The sequence below is a fragment of the Adiantum capillus-veneris genome, chromosome 4 (assembly GCF_014529385.1).
Source record: "Adiantum capillus-veneris isolate H3 chromosome 4, ASM1452938v2, whole genome shotgun sequence".
Lineage (NCBI taxonomy): Eukaryota > Viridiplantae > Streptophyta > Polypodiopsida > Polypodiales > Pteridaceae > Adiantum > Adiantum capillus-veneris.
In genome coordinates, this window is record NC_140934.1 from 85,210,869 (window position 1) to 85,234,109 (window position 23,241).

Below are 23,241 nucleotides of genomic sequence, written 5' to 3' on the forward strand. Positions count from 1 at the left end.
TAAACCATGCACGACACGAAACTAAGGTATGCGCTGGACAGGATCGGCACGCACACTATGCACGACAAGGTCGTGTTTTCTAGAAACTTCTGTAAGCTTTTGGAGTTGCCGAAGCATCAATGGTGATGCAGTTCTTGCGTTCAAAAAGCTGCAACGATGATGGCGTCTATAATATTCGTCGCTAACCTTCAAAGACAAGGTATGCATAATTGTTGGACTTTTCTTGTTTAATTCGTTCTCAATATGCAGCTGTTAAATGTATGCTCGAGCACGGCTCACTTGGTCTTCAACGTGTTGTTCTGATCATTGAGCAAGGCTCATTAAGTGCATACACCACTGTGGTGTTGAGTACACCACTCCACAGTTAACCGTTGCGATTTTTTATCATGCATGGCATGTATATACTTACAAGGGCAATGTCCTAAACAAAGCTTTCATTTTTGTCCTGCTAGCATCTAGAGTATGCTAGGAGCATATCCATTTGGGAATTTTTTTACAACTGTATGGTATGCCCATTTCATGGGAGTGCATCGGACAAATTCTCGTTACCGTATGGCAACTGTAGGCAACGCCTATGATTTGCTTATCTTTTCTTGGCACAGCAGGCACAAGTGCTCGGCATGGCCGACCATTTGTCATAGCCTGCCAAACAGATAGGAGTCTCTTTGCTTTCAGTGATTCAGTTACGCAGGTATGCATATCAGTATTTTTCTACTCTTCCATACAAGGTGCAATTGGACAAGGTCCATTATCTGTGTATGGTCGACATAGTTGACTCTATTCCCTATGACATCTGTCATCAATAGCATTTATTGGCAATGAGGCCAGACATAGTTATTTGAAGCATGGCTTCTCCTGAGTACTTTCATAGCACAAAGGCAAGGACAAAGGGCCAAATTTTCAAAGGCAAGGACAAGGGCCAAATTTTCAGTATCTCAAGGAGATAGGCATGACAAACTCCTTGTCACTGTTTCTACAAACCGACATAGGATGCTTGCCACACAATCCTGGTTCATTTCACTTGAAATTGCTCGACAAGGTCGATTATTTTGGTCATGCAGTTTTGCAGCCACATCCGTTGGCTATTAGCACTATCAGATTTAAGTGAAGCAAGGCTTCTATTTATGCAGCTTGCATAGTGACTCACCACGTTTGGCATATGCTATGAGCATACAAACTTGGGAAGGCTTTGGCAAACGGTTTACAAATTATTTCATTCCGTATATGACGGATGTATAGGATACAAGAGGGCGTATATCCATATGTGAAAATTCTTTCTCGCACGGCAGATTTGGCTGAGCCACCTTTACGCGAGCTTTCCCTTTGGAATCTCATGACAACCGGTTTGCAACAACAACTACCAGGTTAGCCAAGTTTAAGTTTTTATTGTTTTTTCCATGTTTACACTTTTCTTGGCAATTACTATCATTGTGTAAAGCAAAGTGCTTTGGAAATTTTACATGACACAAGGCTTCTCCCTTGTGCCAAGGTACTGCCCAATGACTTGGAGTCAAGGGCATTGGCACACAAGTTTGGGAAACTAGCAAATTAAGGAATATTCGCTCACACAATCCCTACCAGTTTGGGTTGCTATCAACATACAACAACACTTATTTCACAGGCAACGTGCCAATACTCAGTCATTTTCATACAATCACGACCCCTGCAAGGAAGGTAGGTCAAAATGTGGTTGTGTTTTTCTGTTACCTCTCTCGTTACGCGACTCATAGCAGAAACTTGTTGCATGCTTATAGGATAAGCTGCACGTTAGGCATAAGATGCACAAGAGCATGCCAATCAACTATACAAGTCATAGTCGTTTAAGGAAAGTTCCTCAGCCTAGCATGCTCTTCTTCTCTCATTCTCTCTTTCTCCAAGGGAAAAATGAAAATCTTCTAAGAAGTTTTTGATACGTGTTTTGCTCATGAGTCAGCCTGAGCCAAGGTGCTCTAACTCGTAGCTAAAACGTGGCTAAGATGCTACTCAAATTAGTCTTCATCGGTTCGTCCATTGAACACTAATTTGCACAAGGGCTATGAGCCCCTTAGGCTAAGAGCCATTGTCGGGCCAAGGGTAAGACCCAACTATTGGCATTCTTTGGGTGATTGTTCTCAAGATTGAACAGATCTACCCGGGGGAGTACACATCGACATTAATGGACAAGCAAGATTCTTGTCATTACGGATGTTTAGGGTGTCATTTTTGCACTACATATTTTCAGTGCGACACTCAAGTTGAGTTTTTTGATAATCTTCAACTCACATCAGCCGATCTCTACAAGGAAGTATAGATGCAGCCATCAGTTGCGACAGCATGGCTGACCATCAGAGCTAGGCAGTTCACTTGTGTGGATTCCCTACTCTCTCTATAGCACCACGGAGTGTCTATGGACATATTGTTTGGGGTACGACCCGGCGGGTGACTGCTAAATCACCCCATAGGCATTGAGGATCACAATTGATCTGCATTGAGGATCACAGTTTGATCTCTCCCAGTTAGCCTTTCAAGGAAAGAATTCCGCAATCTACCACGCGGTAGCGGACAAACTCAACTTTTCAAGTTGATTTCAATCATTATCTACACAGTTAACTATGTTGGTTACTGTTGCTTGCTAGTTTAGCAATTTCTACAAAGGGTCTTACCAAGGGGTTTGACTACGTAAATTTTAACCAAAGGGGTTGGATTGCGAAGGCAACGCCCACGGTTTCCAGTGCAATATTGTTTGTTTTTTCAGGTAGGAGACGTGCTCCTCTACGCTTGAAGACGGGTAAGTGAACATTACGTTCAAATTTCCAGGTACGCATCTATTGATTTGGTGTTATTTCATTTTTAGTATGCTTTGATCGGTTTTTTCAAGACGTATACGTACGCTTGAATGTTACAGAGCCATGCCAAGGGCATGACGACACAAAGTATTTTGGGCAAAGAGTCCAATCTATCTTTCTGTCTTTTGTTGTTACGAACCTACTTGTAGGGTTCGATTTGGCACATGTTGTCACATGGGATACAACATGGTCTAGGAACTCAAGGAGTTCAATTTAGCCAGTGTGGAGCATGATAATGAGGGTCCCTCTCACTCTTCTCGCAGAGTGTTTGTAGTTACCTCCACACACAAGTACCAGCTCGTACTTGATGGATGTCTCTTTTCTTGATATCCTTGTTTGAGACATATTCCACATGTGGAGAATATGAGTCTCTTGGACTGACACTGGCGCCAACTAGCTAACAATGTGTCGCGACAAAGTCCCTAGGTGCTGGTCGCATCCATGGATTCGACCATTTTGAGCACACAGTATCAGGAGCAATTTCAGTGGCGAGAAATTGTCGGGTGCTAAGTACAAACTTGTTACGATTACAAGTGTAGTGAAACCACCTTAACGGAGGGTTGTTTCTACATATAGCTAAGTATGCTATGTCCATGAGAATGTCTCATGGTTGGTACCTAGGTGTGACCGGGTTGTCACATTCTGTTATGGTCCAAAGTCTCGTCATGGAATTGCGGTTCGGATATGTTTGTGTTAAATGCATGCACACTAGGTGTTATGGGCCCTAGTGTTTAACACAAATTTATTCGTAGCGGCATGAAACTTCATGGACATTATTGTTTCTGCAATTTTTTGCACTGCCAGTGCAATCTCTCTTGCAGACTTAGTACGAGTTTACATCCTGCCATACAAGGTGATGGCTGAGTATGGGTGTTTGTGATTGGCTGCTTGAAACTCCAATTTTCTTTCAACCTAGTTGGTTGTCTCCATTCCATATCGAGTATATGGTTGGATACTCAATGATTGAGTCATAGTTGTCGAGTCATAGTTGTCGTCAGTCGTGGGCGACTGTCTGTAAGTGGTAGGGGGAAAGCACCTCACTCTTACCGCTGCTATTCATCCTGCGTAGGATGGGCAATTACAAGCATTCTATTTAGTACTAAAGGATATGCAAACTGCATACGTTAGTAAACCACGCTAAAGGATATGCTAAGTGCATACGTTAGCAAGAAGTGAAACAACTGGATCGGTTACCTTTCTGGTTTGGATTTTACTTACTATCAGTTAACGCATGTTGCGACTAGGTAGTCTCTTCATGTATAACTCAGGTTCTCAACCTTGAACACTTGTTAGGGTGGGGTTGTTTACTGATGATGAAAATTGAGACAAAGTCAAGGACTTAAAATTGGTTGATAAGTTATGTCAGCGTGCTACTTTCATGGAAAGTGACAAGAGGTACTCTTATTGGTACACCTGTGTTGTGATAAACTCGTTTACCATGCTCATGAGTGTTCTAAATGGAGTCTACACACTACGTTTGAATAGGGACCGGTACCATCAGATGGTTACAAATGGACAACAATGTAGAAAATCAAGATGTTGCTCTTGGTTTCATTGAACCTCCTACTGAACCAGGTTTCGATTCAACGAGCCGTTGGATCCATGAGGGATGCCACGTTGGAAAACATTAGTGTTCTTATGAAGATGCTACCACTTGTGTTTTCGAGGACGAAAATGCTTCTCCAAGGGGGGAGTAATGTCAGGACAAGGGTAGGACCAGTCCAGGCCAAGGGCCAAGGGCCAGGACGGACATGGAGTCAAGGGGGTCCCTATATTTAGAAGGCCAAGGGCCTATATAGGGCATGGTTGGGTGGTGATGAGGAGGTCAGTTCCCTTGCCCTTATATTGCATGGTGTCGTTCATTTTCTTCGGCACCCCTTGCCCTTATATTGCATGGTGTCGTTCATTTTCTTCGGCACCCCTTGCCCTTGTGGCTCCTGTCCCACCAATCTTGCATCCTCCTCATCTCTCCATAGTCGAGGCATTTCTGGGTCAAAACCAGATAGAAATTTGGTCGTCAAGATAAGAGACTCTTGCACCAGCCATCCTTCTGCCATGCTTCCATCTGGACGCGCTTTTTGGCGAACAAAACCCTTAAGTGTTTTCATGAATCGCTCTAGAAAGAACATCCAACGGCTGTGGACTGTACCTGCCCACTGCGACCTCATCTACTACATGGACGAGCAAGTGCATTTGGATATATAGTTAGGCAGCTTGTGGGTAGATACTACTCAATCATGCAAACTGCCTCAATGGAGTTAGCCCTTGCGATTGCAATGGATTCCTCTCGTATCTTCTTGGAAAAGATCCACCGCATTAGCTCTGAAATCTTGTATATGCAGGACCACACTTTCTCCGTTAAGCACCCCTTGATCGCAATTGGAAGAATAAATTGCAAGAACTTATGCCAGTCGTGCGATTTCAGTCCTGACAGTTGATCATCACAGGTGAAGGCTATCTTGAGACATCGCATGCATCCTGTTGGCGTCCTGAACTCTGAAATCACCCTTTTGACTTGTCGTTCCTCGCTTTTTAGCAATACCCATGGCGCTCTTGGAAGCTTTGTTTGGCCCGTTGCATTGGTGAAAGGCCACAGCTCTGGCATCTTTCCAATTGACTGCAAATCATCTCGTGAAGCTCGATTGTCTTTCATTCCCATGATATATTGTCTTCCAAAGGAGCTCTCCCACATTCTTGAATATATGCATTGGATCTAGCAAATGGTTAATTAGTAGATTACCCAGTACGGCAATGTATGGAGAATGGACAAACGTTTCATTCATGGAACAGGTTGCCCCTCATGTTGCTCCCATTGGCGACGCCACTCTTGTACATGCATATGACGACATTCGACGCGACCAAGATGACCTTCGCGCAAGTGATGGCCATCTGGAAGATAACGATGGTGCCCTTGATAAATTGTCTTTCGAAGTGAGGCAGAATAGCACACATCCAAAGACGACCCGCAAATTGGACATGCATTGTATCCCGAAGTTGTAAGCCCTGCATATATTAAAGCATGATTTAGTACTACACAAAGTGCTTGCGAATAGCAAGAATTTTGTAAATCAAGAACCATTACCAAAAGCTTCACCGTATCCTGGCCAATCATGCATAGTCCACATAAGAAGTCCATGGATCCTTGCATGCTATTGTGCTGTTGGTTCAACCGCATCTGCTATGTTGATCCCATGCCATAACTCCTGGAGCTCGTCAACTAGTGGCGCTAGCTAAACATACATGTTTTTTGCCTTGAACTTACCAGGTACAATCAAGCCTAATATCAAATGACCCTTCTTGATGGCAAGCCACGACGGGAGGTTGTAATTGACAAGGCACATAGGCCAAGTGCTCCATGACGAGCTTCTCAAGCCAAATGGATTGACTCCATCCATTGCCATGCCCAAACGCAAATTGCGTGATTCACTCTTAAAATGTGGCCAGGTATTTTCAATGTGCCTCCAAGCCTTTGAATCAGCGGGCACCCTAAATGTTGCGTCACTAGGTTTATTTGTAGAATGCCACCGCATCAACTTTGCAATGGAACCACAAAGAAACGTGCTTTTTATCCTCGAAATAATAGGGAAATGTCTCAACACTTTAGCTGGCACTGACTGGCCAACGGCATCTTGTTTGTAGCGCATTGCTCCGCACTTAGGACACGACAGACAATCTGCGAATTCATTGCCGAAAAGAATGCAATCATTTGGACATGCATGAATCTTGTTGTAGTCCAAGCCAACTGAGGTCAATAGTCGCTTTGCGTCTGGCCTGGACGGGGGCATTTCATTGCCAGCCGAGAGAAGTTGCTCCCGCAACAACTTGTTTAAGCCACATTAAATTAAAAGCTCCCCAAGTACGTCACCGTTGCAATAGGAAAATCTCTTTTGTAAGTTACGTACCTAAACAAAGTAGTGATGCTTGCAACTGACCACCCATACACTGACTGCAGATTCAAAAATGTCAGACAAGTACGAAGCACAGATATTTTGACGCCTTTATAAATTGGTTGACGGGCCAACTTTCTTGACATGTCTTCAAGAGATAGGCGCACGGCTTCTGGTGCTGCTTCGTTAGCGTTCTCCTCGCTTGTCTGGAAGAAGGCATCCATCATCTCCTCCATGCCGTCGTCTTCTGTCTGTAAGCCCTTTTCTGCTTCCATCCTTGGCTCTAGATTGGTCGGACCTTCACGCATAATCCTCTCTCTCTCTCTCTCTCTCTCTCTCTCTCTCTCTCTCTCTCTCTCTCTCTCTCTCTCTCTCTCTCTCTCTCTCTCTCTCTCTCTCTCTCTCTCTCAGATATAGGTGTTATGTCGTGAAAATCAATGCCCGTTCCGTACGAGTCGTATCGTAGATTCTGTACAATTTCTCTAGCAAACTCTCCGTACTTGTGCACATGCTCATTACATATCCTACGCTTGCACAGGATTTGATACTTGCAAAGCGTGCACGAGCATGCAATCTTTTCCTCCATGTTAGTTGATGACGTTGCCATCTACAATGATTATGAATGTTGTTTTAATATATATACTCCTCACAATGTAAACTACCTTGCATTCTCTAGCCTTGCCCAATCTCCGCACACCTCGCTCCAGAGGTGTACGGAAATCAGGACCACTGGGTCAATCTCGTCTTTATTGGTCAAATCCTATATGGGTAGACACATACGTGCTCTCCCAGGTGTACATGACAATGCATGTAGCAAGCAAAACCCCTTTGCCTCTTTTAGTTCCATAGTTCTTCTAGAGGGAGAGAGAGAGATAGAGAGAGTTTATGTCCTTTTCACACAATTGGTAGTCAGCCAAGCTAACTCTTTCACGCCGACTTTCTCTATCTACGACTCTCTCTCTCTCTCTCTCTCTCTCTCTCTCTCTCTCTCTCTCTCTCTCTCTCTCTCTCTCTCTCTCTCTCTCTCTCTCTCTCTCTCTCTGTATCCATCTCCATAGCTATCTCTAGTTAATTCTCTCTCTTTCTCTACCTTTATCTCTGGCTCTCTGTCTCTCTATTTCTCTCTCTTTCTATATATATCATTCTCTATCTCTCTATTTCTCTCTCTCTACGTACACTCTCTCTCTCTCTCTCTCTCTCTCTCTATATATATATATATATATATATATATATATATATCACTCTCTCTCTCTCCCTCTCTATTTTCCTATCTCTTTCTCTCTCTCTATATATATATATCACTCTCTCTCTCTCTCTCTCTCTCTCTCTCTCTCTCTCTCTCTCTCTCTCTCTCTCTCTCTCTCTCTCTCTCTTTCCTACACACACACACACACACACGATGCAGCTTGTGTGTGTGTGTGTGTGTGTGTGTGTGTGTGTGTGTGTGTGTGTGTGTGTGTGAGAGAGAGAGAGAGAGATAGGAAATAGAGATAACCTGTGTTGGGCCAATAGCCACCTTTTACCTCAAGAAAATTGGTCCATTGTTTCATACACATAGCCGATAGAACCACTCATGATTCAACCAATGATTCCGCGAATGGTTTATTATGAAGAGCCTCATGGGACAGAGCATGAAGGAGTAGCTTATTCCATAGAGGATTGTTCATTTTAGGCGGGCGCATATGAAGCTACAAAACCTTCCTATGTGTCTCAACCAATGAGAAACCAATATGCGATGGGCAAAAGCTGGGTCATGTTCATAGAAAACCAAAATTACAAACTTAGAGAATGTCCTCCTAGGACACGACAACCAATTGAAGCACCACTAGCCGCCCAATCGGAGGGTCTATGCTATGAATATGGAGGTGATCATTGGGTACAAGTTTTTCCAAACAAGGGAAAGCAAAAAAATATATTTGGATTCTGTGATGGTTGTGCAAAGGAGCACTTGATTCAACATTGTGCAAAGAACCCAGACAAGGAAAAAGACGAGGTGAGTGTCATTAGAGTTTTACCTTGCTCTAGCGGATTTGCGTCAGAGCCGATAGTTCTTCTCAAGGTGGCGACTAGAGCTCAAGCTCAAGCTCAAGAAGCAACCAGAAATAAGCCAGGGGCGAACAATCTAGAACATTAAAAAAAAAAGTTGAGTTTGAAAGCGGGTCAGTGAGGACTCAACAAAAATCATGGAAAGCAAAACGTGACAGAATGAAGGCAAAGAGCCTAAAGGAAAAGACGGCCTTAGATACAGAACTATACCAAATGAGGGAACAAATCAAACATGAATAAGAGAATATAGAGGACTTCAAGGAAACAAAAGTACCAAAAACAATATCAGGCGGTTCACTCTTGGTTGAGAAAGTGAGCGAGCACTAAGATGCCATGATGCAAGACTACAAGCCAAGACTAAAAAATAACCAAATACTAGAACAAAGATCGTTGACCTATCCACATACTGAAATTTCAACTAGACGAATGGAAATATGCAGAAGGCTCATAGAGATAGCCCAAGCTCTATTGTAGCCAAAAACATTAAAAATCCATGAGCAAATAGTTTTTGTACCAGAAAAGGAGAACACAAGCACACTAAAAGAAAACAACACTGACAAACCAACCATATCGGGAAATGAAAAGCCATGATATACGAGGGTAGTGGAAAACACAACGGATGAGGCCAAGCCTCACGAGATATAACCAATTCCTAAAGTGGATGAGCCATGTCCACAATCCTTGTGGGAGACAACCAGAAACCAAAAAATTGATAGTGCCACATTGCAATAATCATCAATCTCGGAGATCAATGTATTTATCATCGGGATATACAGTCATTGTACAAAGATTTGGAGACAAAAGTATCCATGGAGAGTAAACTGGAAGCTTTAAGAACTTCAACTTCTTTTATAGGGGAGCACAAGACAAAATCCAAGGTGAGGGTTGTGCCATCTCAATGGAATATATTTCCACAAATGACTGACGCCAAAAACCTACATGAACTGATGTCGTCCCCTATAAGATGCACCATTACTCTTGTATAATTTTTGAAGATTAGACCACATTTGTGGGGACATTGAGCAAAAACGTGGAAAAGATGGGGTTGAAAATCCTTGCATATAATAAATTGGTAAAGAAAAACATGGAAACAACTCAGCTAGAAAGAACAAAAGTAAAGCCAGTACTAGTGATAAGGTAGGTGAGTGTTGGGAAGAAGAAGAAGGAACACCACCTTACCACTCAAATACAAGGGAGTAAAAATGATAGCAATATTATACAACAAGGCTGGAGTAGCTATTGCTACAAAGGAAATTTGGGAAAAGTGGAAAAGAACAGCTCCAGGAAAACGCATATGAAGTCGCAACTAGTAGATGGGTTTGTCGAGAGACCCTTGAGGATGCTCAAACAAATTATTGTATCCTCTTGTGGAATTGAGTACAAGCACACTTTTCTTGTAGTAGATTTTGAAAAAAGCAACAACTTTGAGGTTATTTTGGGATGACCATTCATGCGTCAAGTCAAAATGATTCAAGATTGGGGCTATGGCCATCTCTACTTGAGACATAGGATGTAACAACAAGGGTCACTTATAGAGATGTAAATCGCACCCCAATGGAAGGCTTTGATATAAATACAGATTTCAAAACACAACTGCCTGCTTGGTTGATGAACCAAGCGCATGTTTGGATGTGCGAAAGCATCTGAATGGAGGATCCTTAGAAAGGAAGATTGTATCCTAGAGTGTTCAATAGAGGATAAGTACTATATAAGAGAATCATTTTCAAAGGAATTGTTTGAACCCTTTTGATGGGAACAAATACTCGCAACTCTAAATGTTTGCATAAATGAGATAACCCCCACTACATTTTGTGATAAGGGTGGTTTTGACATAATGCCCTTCTAGATAGTAAATGCTATCTTGGAGCTAGAAGAAGAGACTCAGATGACAGAAAACTCATGAAACGATTGATTATAAACAAATAGTGGATGAGGTTTCTCTTTGAGATCTTAGAGACGATGATGGGGACAAGTTCCATAATTTGCAGAGTGACGACTTAGGAAACAATGTTGAAAATGAACTCTCAAGTGGATCAAAAAATGAAAACGCATCAAAACAAGATGAGCCAATCTTCTATGAGTTTCCTAATAAAAAATTAAGGAGACAAAAGAGATATCAAATGAGATTAACTATCAAAATGCAGTATCTTATGCCCATGGGAGTAGGTGGATGTGTTCAAGATAAAATCACAAAAAAAAAATTGAAACTAACGACTTTTCAAGAAAATCCATAAAAGCAACGCAATAACAAACTCAAGGACACAATCGAAACATCATCAAAAATATCCAAAATTGAACAAAAACGCAAGTACCAAAAGTTAAAATAGACACTGAAAGAAGTTTGGGCAACTGAGATGGAAAGTGAAGAGGAGTCCAACATGGAGAAATTCGACTCACCCACTCACTCTAAAATATACACCAACTAGGGTAGGTGAATTGTTATTCAACAACCATGAGAGAACTCAAGGAGCCAGATACATCATATGATGGGCCTGAGAACGCAAAGAAAATTGACCTAGCTAAACCAGGGGAAGAATCAAGACTGGATTACATAGCCACGGATCTCACAAAAGAGGAAGAGTAGCTTTTAATAGCTACTTTTAGACAGTATAGAGATGTTTTTTCATGGTCATACAAAGATCTTAAGGGAGTAGACCCAAACATATATCAACATAGGATACACCTTAAGAGTGATGCTAAGCCACACAAACAACGTCCCTATACTTACAATGAGACATTTGCAAAGAAAATCAAAGAGGAGATAAACAAGCTTAAGGAATGGGTGTCACCAATTTTGATAGTGCCCAAAAAGAATGGTAAATTACGAGTGTATGGGAATCTCAAGCAGGTAAATGCTACCACTATGAGCTAACTATCCCGTAACCATCACAGATCACATGATCACGAAGCTTATAGATTTTTTGATAGGTTTTTGGGCTATAATCAGCTCATAATAAATTAAGAGGATGAGCAAAAAACAGGGGTTGCAATAGAATGCGACATATTTACTTATAAGGTGATGCCATTTGGTTTAATCAATGCACTTGCCACATTCCAAAGTCTAATGAGTCACGCATTCAAGGAATATCTAAGACAATTCTTAGAAATCTATATGGATGACTTGTGTGTGCATTCTCAATTGAGAAACAAACATTTTTAGCAATTGAAGAAGATCTTTGAGAAGTACATACTTATTGTATCTGCTTGAATCCTAAAAAAATGTGTCTTCATGGTAAGATAGGGTAATATTTTAGGACACATTGTGTCTAAAAATGGCATTTCCATAGATCTTGAGAAAATACAAGTTATTGTTTCTCTTCCAAGACCCACTAAAGGTAGAGAGATACAAGTCTTTATTGGCCATTGTGGCTACTACCAAAGGTTTATCTACATGTATATAGTCATTGCAAAACCTCTCTATGTTCTCATCACGAAATTCAAGTGGATTAAAGAATGAGACAAAGCGTTTCAAGAGTTGAAGCAGATATCAATTTTTGCTAATTTTTGAAAGCTTGAGATTGAAACAAAATCTTCCATGTCCACATAGATGCATCGACATATGCAATTGAAAGTATCTTAGCACAACCTGGGGAGAACAATATGGATTTTCCAATCTGGACTCCCGTAGACAACTCAATAGTGCAGAGTGAAATTACACCACCATGGAAAGAGAGGTACTGGGAATGATCTATGCCATCAAAAAGTTTAGATATTACCTTCTTGCAAACAAATTTGTATTCTTTGTGGATCACCAGGAACTATTGTGCTTAGTGAACAAACCATGCAATACTATCCGTATAGTTTGATGGTTCATAATATTGCTTGAGTTTGATTTCAAAGTAGTAGTCCAGAAAGGGACTACTCATCAGAAGGTATACCATTTATCTTGATTGATGCAAGGAGAAGCAGCTATTGGAGTTGACGGTGACTTGTCGGATTTGTATCTCTTCAACATACATATGGCACCAAGGTGGAGCAAAAATGTGATAGCAATGCTCACCATTGGTTCTCTACAGTTTTGAAAGGCAGCCATCAGTCATTGAGCAAACATGCTTGCCTGTACCAATAGCAATACACCTATATAAGCAAGGAGAGGATGGAACACATAGGCTATGTAAAGGGCCATCAGAGAAATAAACGTGCTTGAGGAAAGTTCACGTACTTAGTGAACAAACCATGCAATACTAGCTGTATAGTTTGATGGTTCATAATATTTCTTGAGTTTGATTTCAAAGTAGTAGTCCAAAAAGGGACTACTCATCAAAGGGCAAACCATTTATCTTGATTGATCCATGGAGAAGCAGCTGTTGGAGTTGACGATGACTTGTTGGATTTGTATCTCTTCAACATACATATGGTACCGAGGTGGAGCAAATATGTGATACCAACCTCACCATTGGTTCTCTACAGATTGAAAGACAACCATCAGTCATTGAGAAAACACGCTTTCATGTACCAATAGCAAGACACCTATATAAGCAAGGAGAGGATGGAACACTTAGGCTATGTACAGGGCCATCAGAGAAATAAACATACTTGAGGAAAGTTCACGTACAAATGATGGAAATTCATAATGCAAAAATGCCTACATTATAGAGATTGATACAGGTGTATTGGCCTATTTATGCAGCAAAGTATCCATGACTATGTTAGTTCATGTGTTACTTGTGCAATTCAAAAGCCAATTGAACATGCTACACTATTCAAAATAATAGAGGCACCCAAGTAGATTGTGGATTACCTAGAAAAAAGAGCCTTGCTAGCAGACTTGAGCGGATCCAAACTACGTTCAATCCAGAGAGAAGAAAAAAACTACTTTATCATTGAAAATCATCTTTATAAGAGAGGGATCAATAACAACTTCCAATTTGTGCCACAAAAAACGAATACATTCCAACACTTCAGCAAGCACTATTGGAATTATGGTTGTAGGAAAACACACACAACTTGGAGAAGATGAAGGAAGTTCAAGGCACACAATAGAGAATGTGTAACTTAGTGTGCAATGGAAAGATTGATAGCCCTAGAGTGATGGGCGTATATATATTGCACAAGAGAAAAAACTCCTAGTGAGGGAAAAATGCCCCAACAGTTCTAAGTGTGTTCACACACATCACTAACACTTGTATATGGTAACACATCCCCCTTGGAGTGATGAGGTGAACGGGAGGAACATAGAGTAAAGGGAAGTGCCATGCTCTGAGGAAATGATCAGTACACAAAGGGGAGTAAGCCCAAAATCTTTGTAGAAAGCTTCAAACTTCTCACAAGACAATGCCTTTGTGAAAATATCTGCAAGGTTGTCCTGTGTTGGCACATAAGCCAAGCTGATCTCTTCTGCTGAGAGCCTCTTTCTCCCATAGTGGTAATGCACCTCAATGTACTTTGTGAGAGCATGAAAAACGCAGTTCCTTGCAATTGTCAATGTGCTTTGACTATCAATGTAGATAGTGTTGGCGGTGTCCTGTCCAACACCCAAATCAACCATAAGGTGTCTTAGCCATACACACTCAACCGTAGCTGTGAAGATTGCCCTATACTTAGCCTCACAACTGGAAGTGTCCAAATTAGGTTGCTTCTTTCTCAACCATTTTATGCATGAGCTACCAAGCATGAAACAAAAACGACTTGTGGACACTCGTGTGTCAAAACAACAAGCCTAATCTAAGTCTAAAAAATCCTGTAAATTTGGCGGCAATGATCCCCCCTTGGGATAAAGCAATCCAAGATGTAAAGTGCCACTTAGGTAGCAAAAACTTCTCTTGACAGTCTGCCATGCTTAGACCCTAGGCTATGCATGAATTTGCTGACCTGTGAGACTGCAAACTGAATATTTGGCCTCGTGTTGCATACATAAATGAGGCATCCAATAGCAGTTTGGTAAAGAGTGACATCTACAACAACACATCCAACAACAGTTTGGTAAAGAGTGACATATGCAGGATCACCAGCATCATGAAGACTCAATTTCAAACTTGTTTCCATGGGACTGGATATAGGTTTGCAATCCTCAAGTCCAAACTTACATAGCAATGTCTCTATGTAACTTTTTTGACAAAAGGAAATACCACCATCACACTGCTTAAATTGTATACCCAAGTAATGATGCAACAACCCCAAATCTTTTACCTTGAAAGTAGCATTCAAATCAGCCTTAAATTCAGATCAGCCTTAAATTCAACAACATGTCTCTCATTTGGTCCAGTGATAAGCAAATCATCCACATAAAGAACCACAATGCGAAGTACATCACCCTCACGCTTTACATACAATGTGCTTTCTGCTGGACTGTTATTATGAAAGCCTCGTTTGACCAAATGAGTGTCAGACTTCTCATACCAAGCACGAGGAGATTGCTTCAACCCATACAAATCTTTATTACATTTTCACACCTTATCCTCGTGAACTTTCTTGGCAAAACTGCGAGGCTACATTACATAAACTTCCTCAAATATGGCACCATTCAAGAAAGCAGTAACAATGTATGGTTGATGTATATCGCAATCAAAATGAGATGCCAATGCACATAGAAAATGCACAATAGTCATACAACAAGTGGGAGCAAAAGTCTCTTCATTTTCTAATGCCCTTTTGTTGTGCATAACCCTTTGCAGCAAGTCAAGCCTTATAGCAATTAATCTCACCATCCGTCTTGTGTTTCAACTCGCAAACCTACCTTGTACCTATGGCCTTTTTGCCAAAAGACAAATCACATAAAGTCCATGTGTCATTTTCTGTAAGTGCATCATATTCTGATTGCGTGGCAGCCATTTGATTTTTTGAATTATGTGCTTCATCAAAAGACAGAGGTTCCTCAACATCATGTAAGCTAGACACAGCCAAAGCATAACAATCCAATGCATAAGATACATGGAGAGAGAATGAACGAGTACAACTAGACAAAGGTGCATCCAATTTATTGTCATGCAATCTATGCACCACCCATTTTGTACCTCTAGCCTGCTCATTTTCAGCCCTTTCCTCATCAAGTACATCATGTACATCTGCATCAATAATAGGCTTATTTTTAGAAACCCCCATAGGCTGTACATTTGCCTCATTGGAATTTACATTCAAACTTCCACCACTAAAAAGAGGCAACAAAGTGTCATAAATGTCCTGTGAGCTTACATTACTATCTCTAGTACATGATAGCAAGGATTGAACAAAATCTTCCACAAACACAACATCTTTTGAAACTAGAATACACTTTTTTTGTGGATGATACAACTTGTAACCTTTGCTTTCAACACTATAACCAACAAAAAGAGATTTGATAGCATTATCATCCAATTTTCTGTGCTATGTTTGTGGCACCAAAGCATATGTAAAGCAGCCAAAGACACGCATGTGCTCAATAGAAGGCTTTCTATTGAGCACATTCCATGCTTCATATGGAGTCATAGACTGCACAGCTTTTGTAGGACACCTGTTAAGTACATAAGTGGCACACATGATGGCCTCAAGCCAAAAAGAATGTGGCAAAACATGACTTTTGACCATACATAGTGCCATTTCCATCAGTGACCTGTTTTTCTTGCCAGTAACACCATTTTGCTGAGGTGTATAAGGCACTGTACATTGGTGTTTTATCCCATGATTAGCCAAAAATGCATTAAATTCATGAGACATATACTCCCCCCCTCGATCGAAACGGAGGGTGCCCATAGTACATTTTGAGACATTTTCATCCATAGCCATAAATTGTTTGAAGCACATAAATACTTTCGATTTTGCTTTAAGCAGAAACACCCATGCATGCCTGGAGTAATCATCAATGACAGTCACGAAGTAAAGGTAATTGCCCAAGGATGGAGTTTGCATGGACCCACAAGCATCACTATGCACAAGCTGCAACCTGCATGTGGCCCTAACTGAACCATCCTTTGGAAACTTCACACACTGCATCTTTACCCAAAATATAGCCTTCACAAGCATGTTTGGTAGGTGCTTCAAGAAGTGGCAAAGAAGCAACCATATTAGATTTGTGCAGATGCAGCATACTGGCAAAATTTAGATGACCAAAACGTGCATGCCAAAGTTTTGCATCTGAAATAGCGTTTGAATCCATAATTGCATTTGCAAACTATTGCCCACACTTTTCATACAAAGTAAGCTTATACAGCCCATGGCATAAAATGTTAGATGCAACAATTTCATCATCGAAATTGAGATCATGTACTGTACATCTGTCATCCACAAATTTGACTACAAGACCAAGTCTAGCAAGTGCAGATACAAAAAAATATTCTTCTTTATCCAAGGTACATAAAGTGTATCAACAAGTGTGAAAGAATTGCCATTTGTAGCAGTAAGCACAATCTTTCCAACTCCCTAAATCGGATAAGAGGCATTGCTGGCACAAGTAACTGAATTCCCATGAGGGACAGACTCAAGAGAGGTGAACAAATCACGATGTGAGGTAATGTGCTTTGTAGCACCACTACCAAAATACCACACATGTGAATCTACAGCAACTGACATGCATGCATCATGGACAATAGGATTTTAAGTGCACTCTGCACTAAAAGCCCATTCTGCATCAACATCAGCATCACAATCCCCTTTCACAAAGAATACTCAACAATAGCTGCATTTGTAGTGGAACCAACTCTTTCTTCTTAGCCTCTTTGGCCTTCAACTTAAGACACTTCCTTCATCAAGTGATCATTAGCTTTACAAAAATGGCAACGCGTCTTCTTTTTTCCCTTATCACCAAAATTTCCAAATGAATTTTTGCAAGTAGAAGCATTAGGAACAGGTGATTTTCCACTCCCAGAAGAACCATGAGAAGTGGTGCATTACTGCTACCACCTTTTCTTTGAGCAGCAATAAAGACATATTCAATTGCACACTGTCTAGTCTTGCTTTTTTTGGAAAGTGACTCTTGCAACAGCAATGTGCATAATGCATGAAACTTGAAAACTTTAGGATTTCCTTGGGTCATAAGTCTCCAAGTACCTAGCAAAAGTCTGGTAAGAATGTGGCAAGGCACCAAGAACAGTCTACACAAGGGAACTATTTAAATGACTTCTCCTACAGAAATAAGTTGCTCATTGATATCCTTGACACCAGCAAGGAAAGTGTCCATGTCATCTTCCTCATGCATAATCTTTGACTCCACCTCTTTACGCAGCGATGCAATTTTTGCCTCATTGTGACTTGCATAAAGGCCAGCCAGAATATCCCAAGCCTGTTTTGCAAACTTTGTTGAACAAATGTGAGGAGTAATAGTGTGCTTTACAGAAAACACAATTAATGCATGAGCTTGCGCATCTTTTGCATCCCACGAGCTTGTTCTGCCATAGGCAAAACAATTCTAGCAGCAGCAATCCTTGCAGCAAGACCTGTAACATTCTCAACATAGCCTACATCCTCAAACCAGGATGTACATCAATGCCTTGCACATTATTCCAGACACCCTTTGACACAAGAATGTTTTGCATCATGTAAGTCCACATAGGGTAATTTTCCCATCCAATTTGTCCTCAGCAACAAACATCTTGAATTCATTCCTGTTGTTGTCGGACATGGAAAATGCCTGCACCTGATGTGAAAACTGCCCAAAAAGAGGAGAAACAAAGCGAGAACAACTCGTCCTATATAGCACAAAACATAGAAGACTGTAACGGCCCTATTATGCAAAAAATGGCACTGACAAAGATTTTGCACAAAACGCAAAATAGACTGTGCAGTATTGCTTGTAGTAGAAATGGAGGCCGAAATGAGTCCAAATCAAAAATCTGAGTAGACTGGGCTCCTTGAGCTCACCCAAAAAAATTTCAACTTACAAACACTTGTCAAAGCTCACAAAAATTGAAGAAAGTGAGCAGGCGTATGTTGGAGCTTCTGGTGACTAAGCTCGGGAGGATGCAACCTGCTCTGATACCAATTGTTGGAATTAGGGTTGCAAGAAAACACACACAGCTTAGAGAAGATGAAGGAATCTCAAGGCACACAATAGAGAGTGTGTTACTTAGTGTGCAATGGAAAGATTGATAGCCCTAGAGTGATGGGTGTATATACAATGCACGGGGTGAAAAAAACTCCTAGTGAGGGAAAAAATGCCTCGACAGTCCTAAGTGTGTTCACACACGTCACTACTACATGTATATGGTAACAAGCACATGTGTTAAGGTCACTTTTTGGCAGACAAAGCCGCAAAAGGAATACTTCTTGCAGGGATCTAGTGGTCAACTCTATACATGGATGTGAAGCAATAAGTGAAATGATGTGACGATTGCCGACATACAAAAGTACCTATAAAACATGATGAAATTCCATTAAGACCAATGATAGGTGCAAGGGATTTTTCCAAATGGGGGATAGATTTTGTTGGACCTATCTCACCAGAGGCATACATCATACTTGTTTGGCAGACTTGAACAACTAACTAGGCTAGATGAATTGCTATTAAAAGATGTTGCCACTATCTATGCACAAAAATGACAAATGAAATAACTTCATGACCAACACATGATAAATAAGGAGTTTGAAAAGGGAGACTATTTTTAGTCTATGCCTTGAAACAACACTTTAAGAAATTGAAAAAATGAGATAATGGCCCATTTGTGATCAACAACATCTAGGGGTGCCATACAACTTGCAACATTGGAGGGAGAGGAAATGTCTAAGTGGGTCAATGGTTGTGCATATTAAAGAAATACCATCTACCTCTCACTGCTGATATGTTGGAAAAGATTCATGAAGCAAAGCAAAAGAAGCAAAAATTTCAAGCCATTAAAGACCAAGCAAAGGAGGAAGCAAAGTTGCAGATTCTAAAGTGCAAAGAATGACATATATTGCTCTAATTTGGCAAATACAAATACCATCTCCTACTATCAAAGTACTCCATATCAAGAAAAATTGGCGTGGAGGTATGGATGTATGCATCAATGTCCAACTTTCTCATGGAATGACATAAAGAGCACTTGTGGATACTGGAGCGCACATTAACAGGGGAACAATGGTTTGTTTTGGATAATCCAATATCTCAATAGACATCAATGGTAACCACTACACTCATCAATTTCACATCATCATGGTAGAAACATATCTTAATGAAGAAATCATCTTGGGAATTTCATGGATGTGCACCTACAAAGAAGCTCTAGATTGGTGGCAGGATGACACTCTGAAGTATCACCTCAAAGGCACATCGTATATCACTTCCTTCACACAAAAAAATCATATTTGGAAGGTAGAACAAGAGCAGAGGAGCTGAAGCCCAACATCAAGCTACATCAATCTCTAGACATCCACGAGACATAGATCAAACATGTTTGGTAAATAAATCCATCTTGGAAACCAAGCCGAAGGAAATATAGCTACCCAAAGCATTACTTTCACATCAGTCTTCAAAATCAACTAAGCCATGCATTCAACAAACAAAAACACCCTCAAAGCAATCAAAAGGTGGATAGAATCCAAACAAAAACCAAATGATTTATCAAGTTCACGCAAATGATTTTATCAAGTTCACCCAAATACAAACGGATTCCCAAATTCACATCAGAGAAGCCAACAACCGTACAACCACTAACATGGTAATGGAGACACAAACAAGCAAATTGACAACCATCTTCAATGTCTCCAACACCAATCTTCAAGTGGGTACCCAAAGTTAAGCCAAGCCAAATCACCAACCCACCAATAGTACTCACTAAACTAGCCATCAAAGAAGGGGTGATTCGTCTTCACAAACTTTTGTTTAGAAAACGCAATTTAAATGAAACCTTGATAGCAAAAACCATTGAAAATTTTGTTCAATATCTACACCTTGCACAACATAATGTTACCCCTTGCATCTCCCATTCGCATGATAGGGCCACATTCCACGTCCTTGCATAGACACATTGTTCACACCCATGCACATTGCACAAACCTTTGTTGGGATGATTGAGAATAAAACGGGGGGAATAACAACAACTGGAACAACATATTGCAATATCTTAAGCTACAAGATGATGAAAGATCATGTGTATAGTGTATAAAGTGTATTTTATTGCTTAATTTTGTGCTTTTTTGCTGCCTTCTTAGCAAATTTTTTCACTTATCAGACATAATAATGAGCCATATTGACAAATATTGACGGGCAAGATGCCTAAAGTGAGAGTATGTACATATGAGTGTGAGGAATAATTTTGGCCAAGTAATAATAATTTTCAATAAATTTTTTTCTTTTCTAACCTAAAGAGGATAAAAAATCAACAAATAAAGCCAAAAATGTTGGATTTGAGTTTTGAAAGCAAAAATCAAATTTACAAAGCAAGAGCTTCAAGCATGGCAACTAAGGATTTGACACATGTCAAAATTTGGGCCAACTTATGACGGTACCAAAATTGAAAAATCAAGAGCAATTAATGACCAGGTGTCCAAATGATGCGTTTTATGAGTCGTAGGTGGTATGTCATAAGAAATATGAGCAAGCAAGCATGGACATATCATTCGGGCTAAGCCAGACACATATAAGTAGGTTGGGCAAGGTAGACCTCATTTGCAATCAAGCACTTTTACACACACACACACACACACACACACACACACACAGATAAATAGATGTCATTATCGTCCTTGAAGTTCAAATATGACCTTTGGGACCAAGAAAACATACATGGTGCCTCTTACCAAGAGGGTACATTGGAACATGACTAGATGCAGATACAACAAAATTGTGACCCACGTCACTTAGGGAGTGGGGGGAGGGTGGGTCGGGGAGGGTGGTTGGGAGTCGTTGGAACTCGAAATTCCTCAATAATGGCCTTGCCACCTCGATAGACGGTCCATTTACCTACCGCTCGAGCATCACGCACCTTTTGGAGTTCGTGTTTCTTGATTTGGAGTTGAGTGGGGGTCAAGGCCTCGCTGATCCAAATTTTGGAGCCCTTGAGTAGTCAAGCTTGCTGTAAAAGTACTTTGTGAGCCTGTTTGTTTTTGCAGACAAGGGTGCCTTGGTTGTTGCAATGGTGATGATGGACCTTCTCGATTGTGTTGGGATCAAATTCGATCGGGTGAATGGCTAAGGTGGAAGTGCAATCATCGTCCTCCCACCAAGTAGAGGGTAAGCCATTGATGCGTAGGGATAGCACCAATCCTTTTTGTCGGTGACATTCTTGAATGCATGATGACGGTGATTGCTTCGTTGACTTGAGTGGAAAGATTTTCCATACTTGTGGCGAGTGTGTGCTCAACTACCTTTGCTTTGACAAGGATATGCTCGGTGTCAACTTGCTTTTGTGACTCCAAGAGCGTGAGGTGGGTCTCCAAGGCCTCAAGATGCACCTTGAGTTCGGTGTTTTCATCTCTGAGTTCTTGGAGTTGCACTTGGAGCAGGTCTGTCAGATCCACCCGTGGTGTGGGCACAAAGAGACATGTCGGCTTGATTGGTGTGGAGGACTTCTCTCGCTGCATCTTGTGGGAATGAATCCTTGGATGTAGGGTAAACCTTAGTGTCGAGGAAGGCTAAGTTGGCAGGCAGCATGAGGAAAGGTTGAAAGGCTCAAAATGTCGAGGAAAGCGAAGTCGGTAGGCAGCACGAGGAGATTAGTGCGCCAAACAGTGAACTGTGTTGTCCCAACATTGATGGGATGAGGAGGCTGCTATCTGGAAACATGGAGGAGGGGGATGCACTGTGGCTGACGGGAGAGAGAGAGAGAGAGAGAGAGAGAGAGAGAGAGAGAGAGAGAGAGAGAGAGAGAGAGAGAGAGAGAGAGAGAGAAATTTTTGACCTATAGCACTCTATCGAGGATTTTCCTGGTACAACCACATCGAACACCCACACCTAACCTGATTTGAGAGGTACACTCCTCTTCAGTGCTAGAACCTCTCTGGATTTCCAAAACAACAAAACCTTTGCACAAAAACTTGTATCAATCAAATCAAAATAGGTATTTGGGCAAAATATCAAGAATCATTTGGATGGGAAAATCCAATCCAAACTCAATTATTTGTACATCAAAATGTTCCCCTTACTGAGCAAAAGCTGGCTATGTAATCAAAGTTTCCAGAGGGGGTGGAACATGGTCATTTTAGCCCATAATTGTTGAGATGTCGAGCTCTACATCTTGAGCTGGAATCCACTACGGGTCTTGACTGCTTACGACATTTACTCACTGGCGCGTTAGGTGATCGACACGGAGGATCTCTGCCAGTGATTCTACAGCTGGACTACACTTATAGTGCCAGCCTAGTACGCTTCTAGCGAGTTCACACTTAGTGACCGCATGTACATATGTGCTATTTTTCAGTTTTAGCACTTAGTCATTTGTACTCTCTTTTCTGTGAGAAGAAGAAGAAGCTTTCCATCTCTGTGTGCTTTGTGCTTGTCTTGTGTAGCTCTCTTGCATCCTCTTTCTTTACATGGTATCAGAGCCTGGTGCAGGCAAGAGAGACTAAGAGAGCAAGAGCATCACAATCCCTTCATTCGCAATCCAAAGTGCAGTACACAGAGATTTACTGTACAAGTACAGTGGTTGTATGTACGC

General features: G+C 41.1%; 1 pseudogene; it reads right to left on the reverse strand.

Moving 5' to 3' along the window:
* Positions 1 to 21,651: 21,651 nt before the first annotated feature.
* LOC147459530 (uncharacterized) lies at positions 21,652 to 22,168 on the reverse strand (annotated as a pseudogene).
* Between the last annotated feature and the right edge of the window lie 1,073 nt (positions 22,169 to 23,241).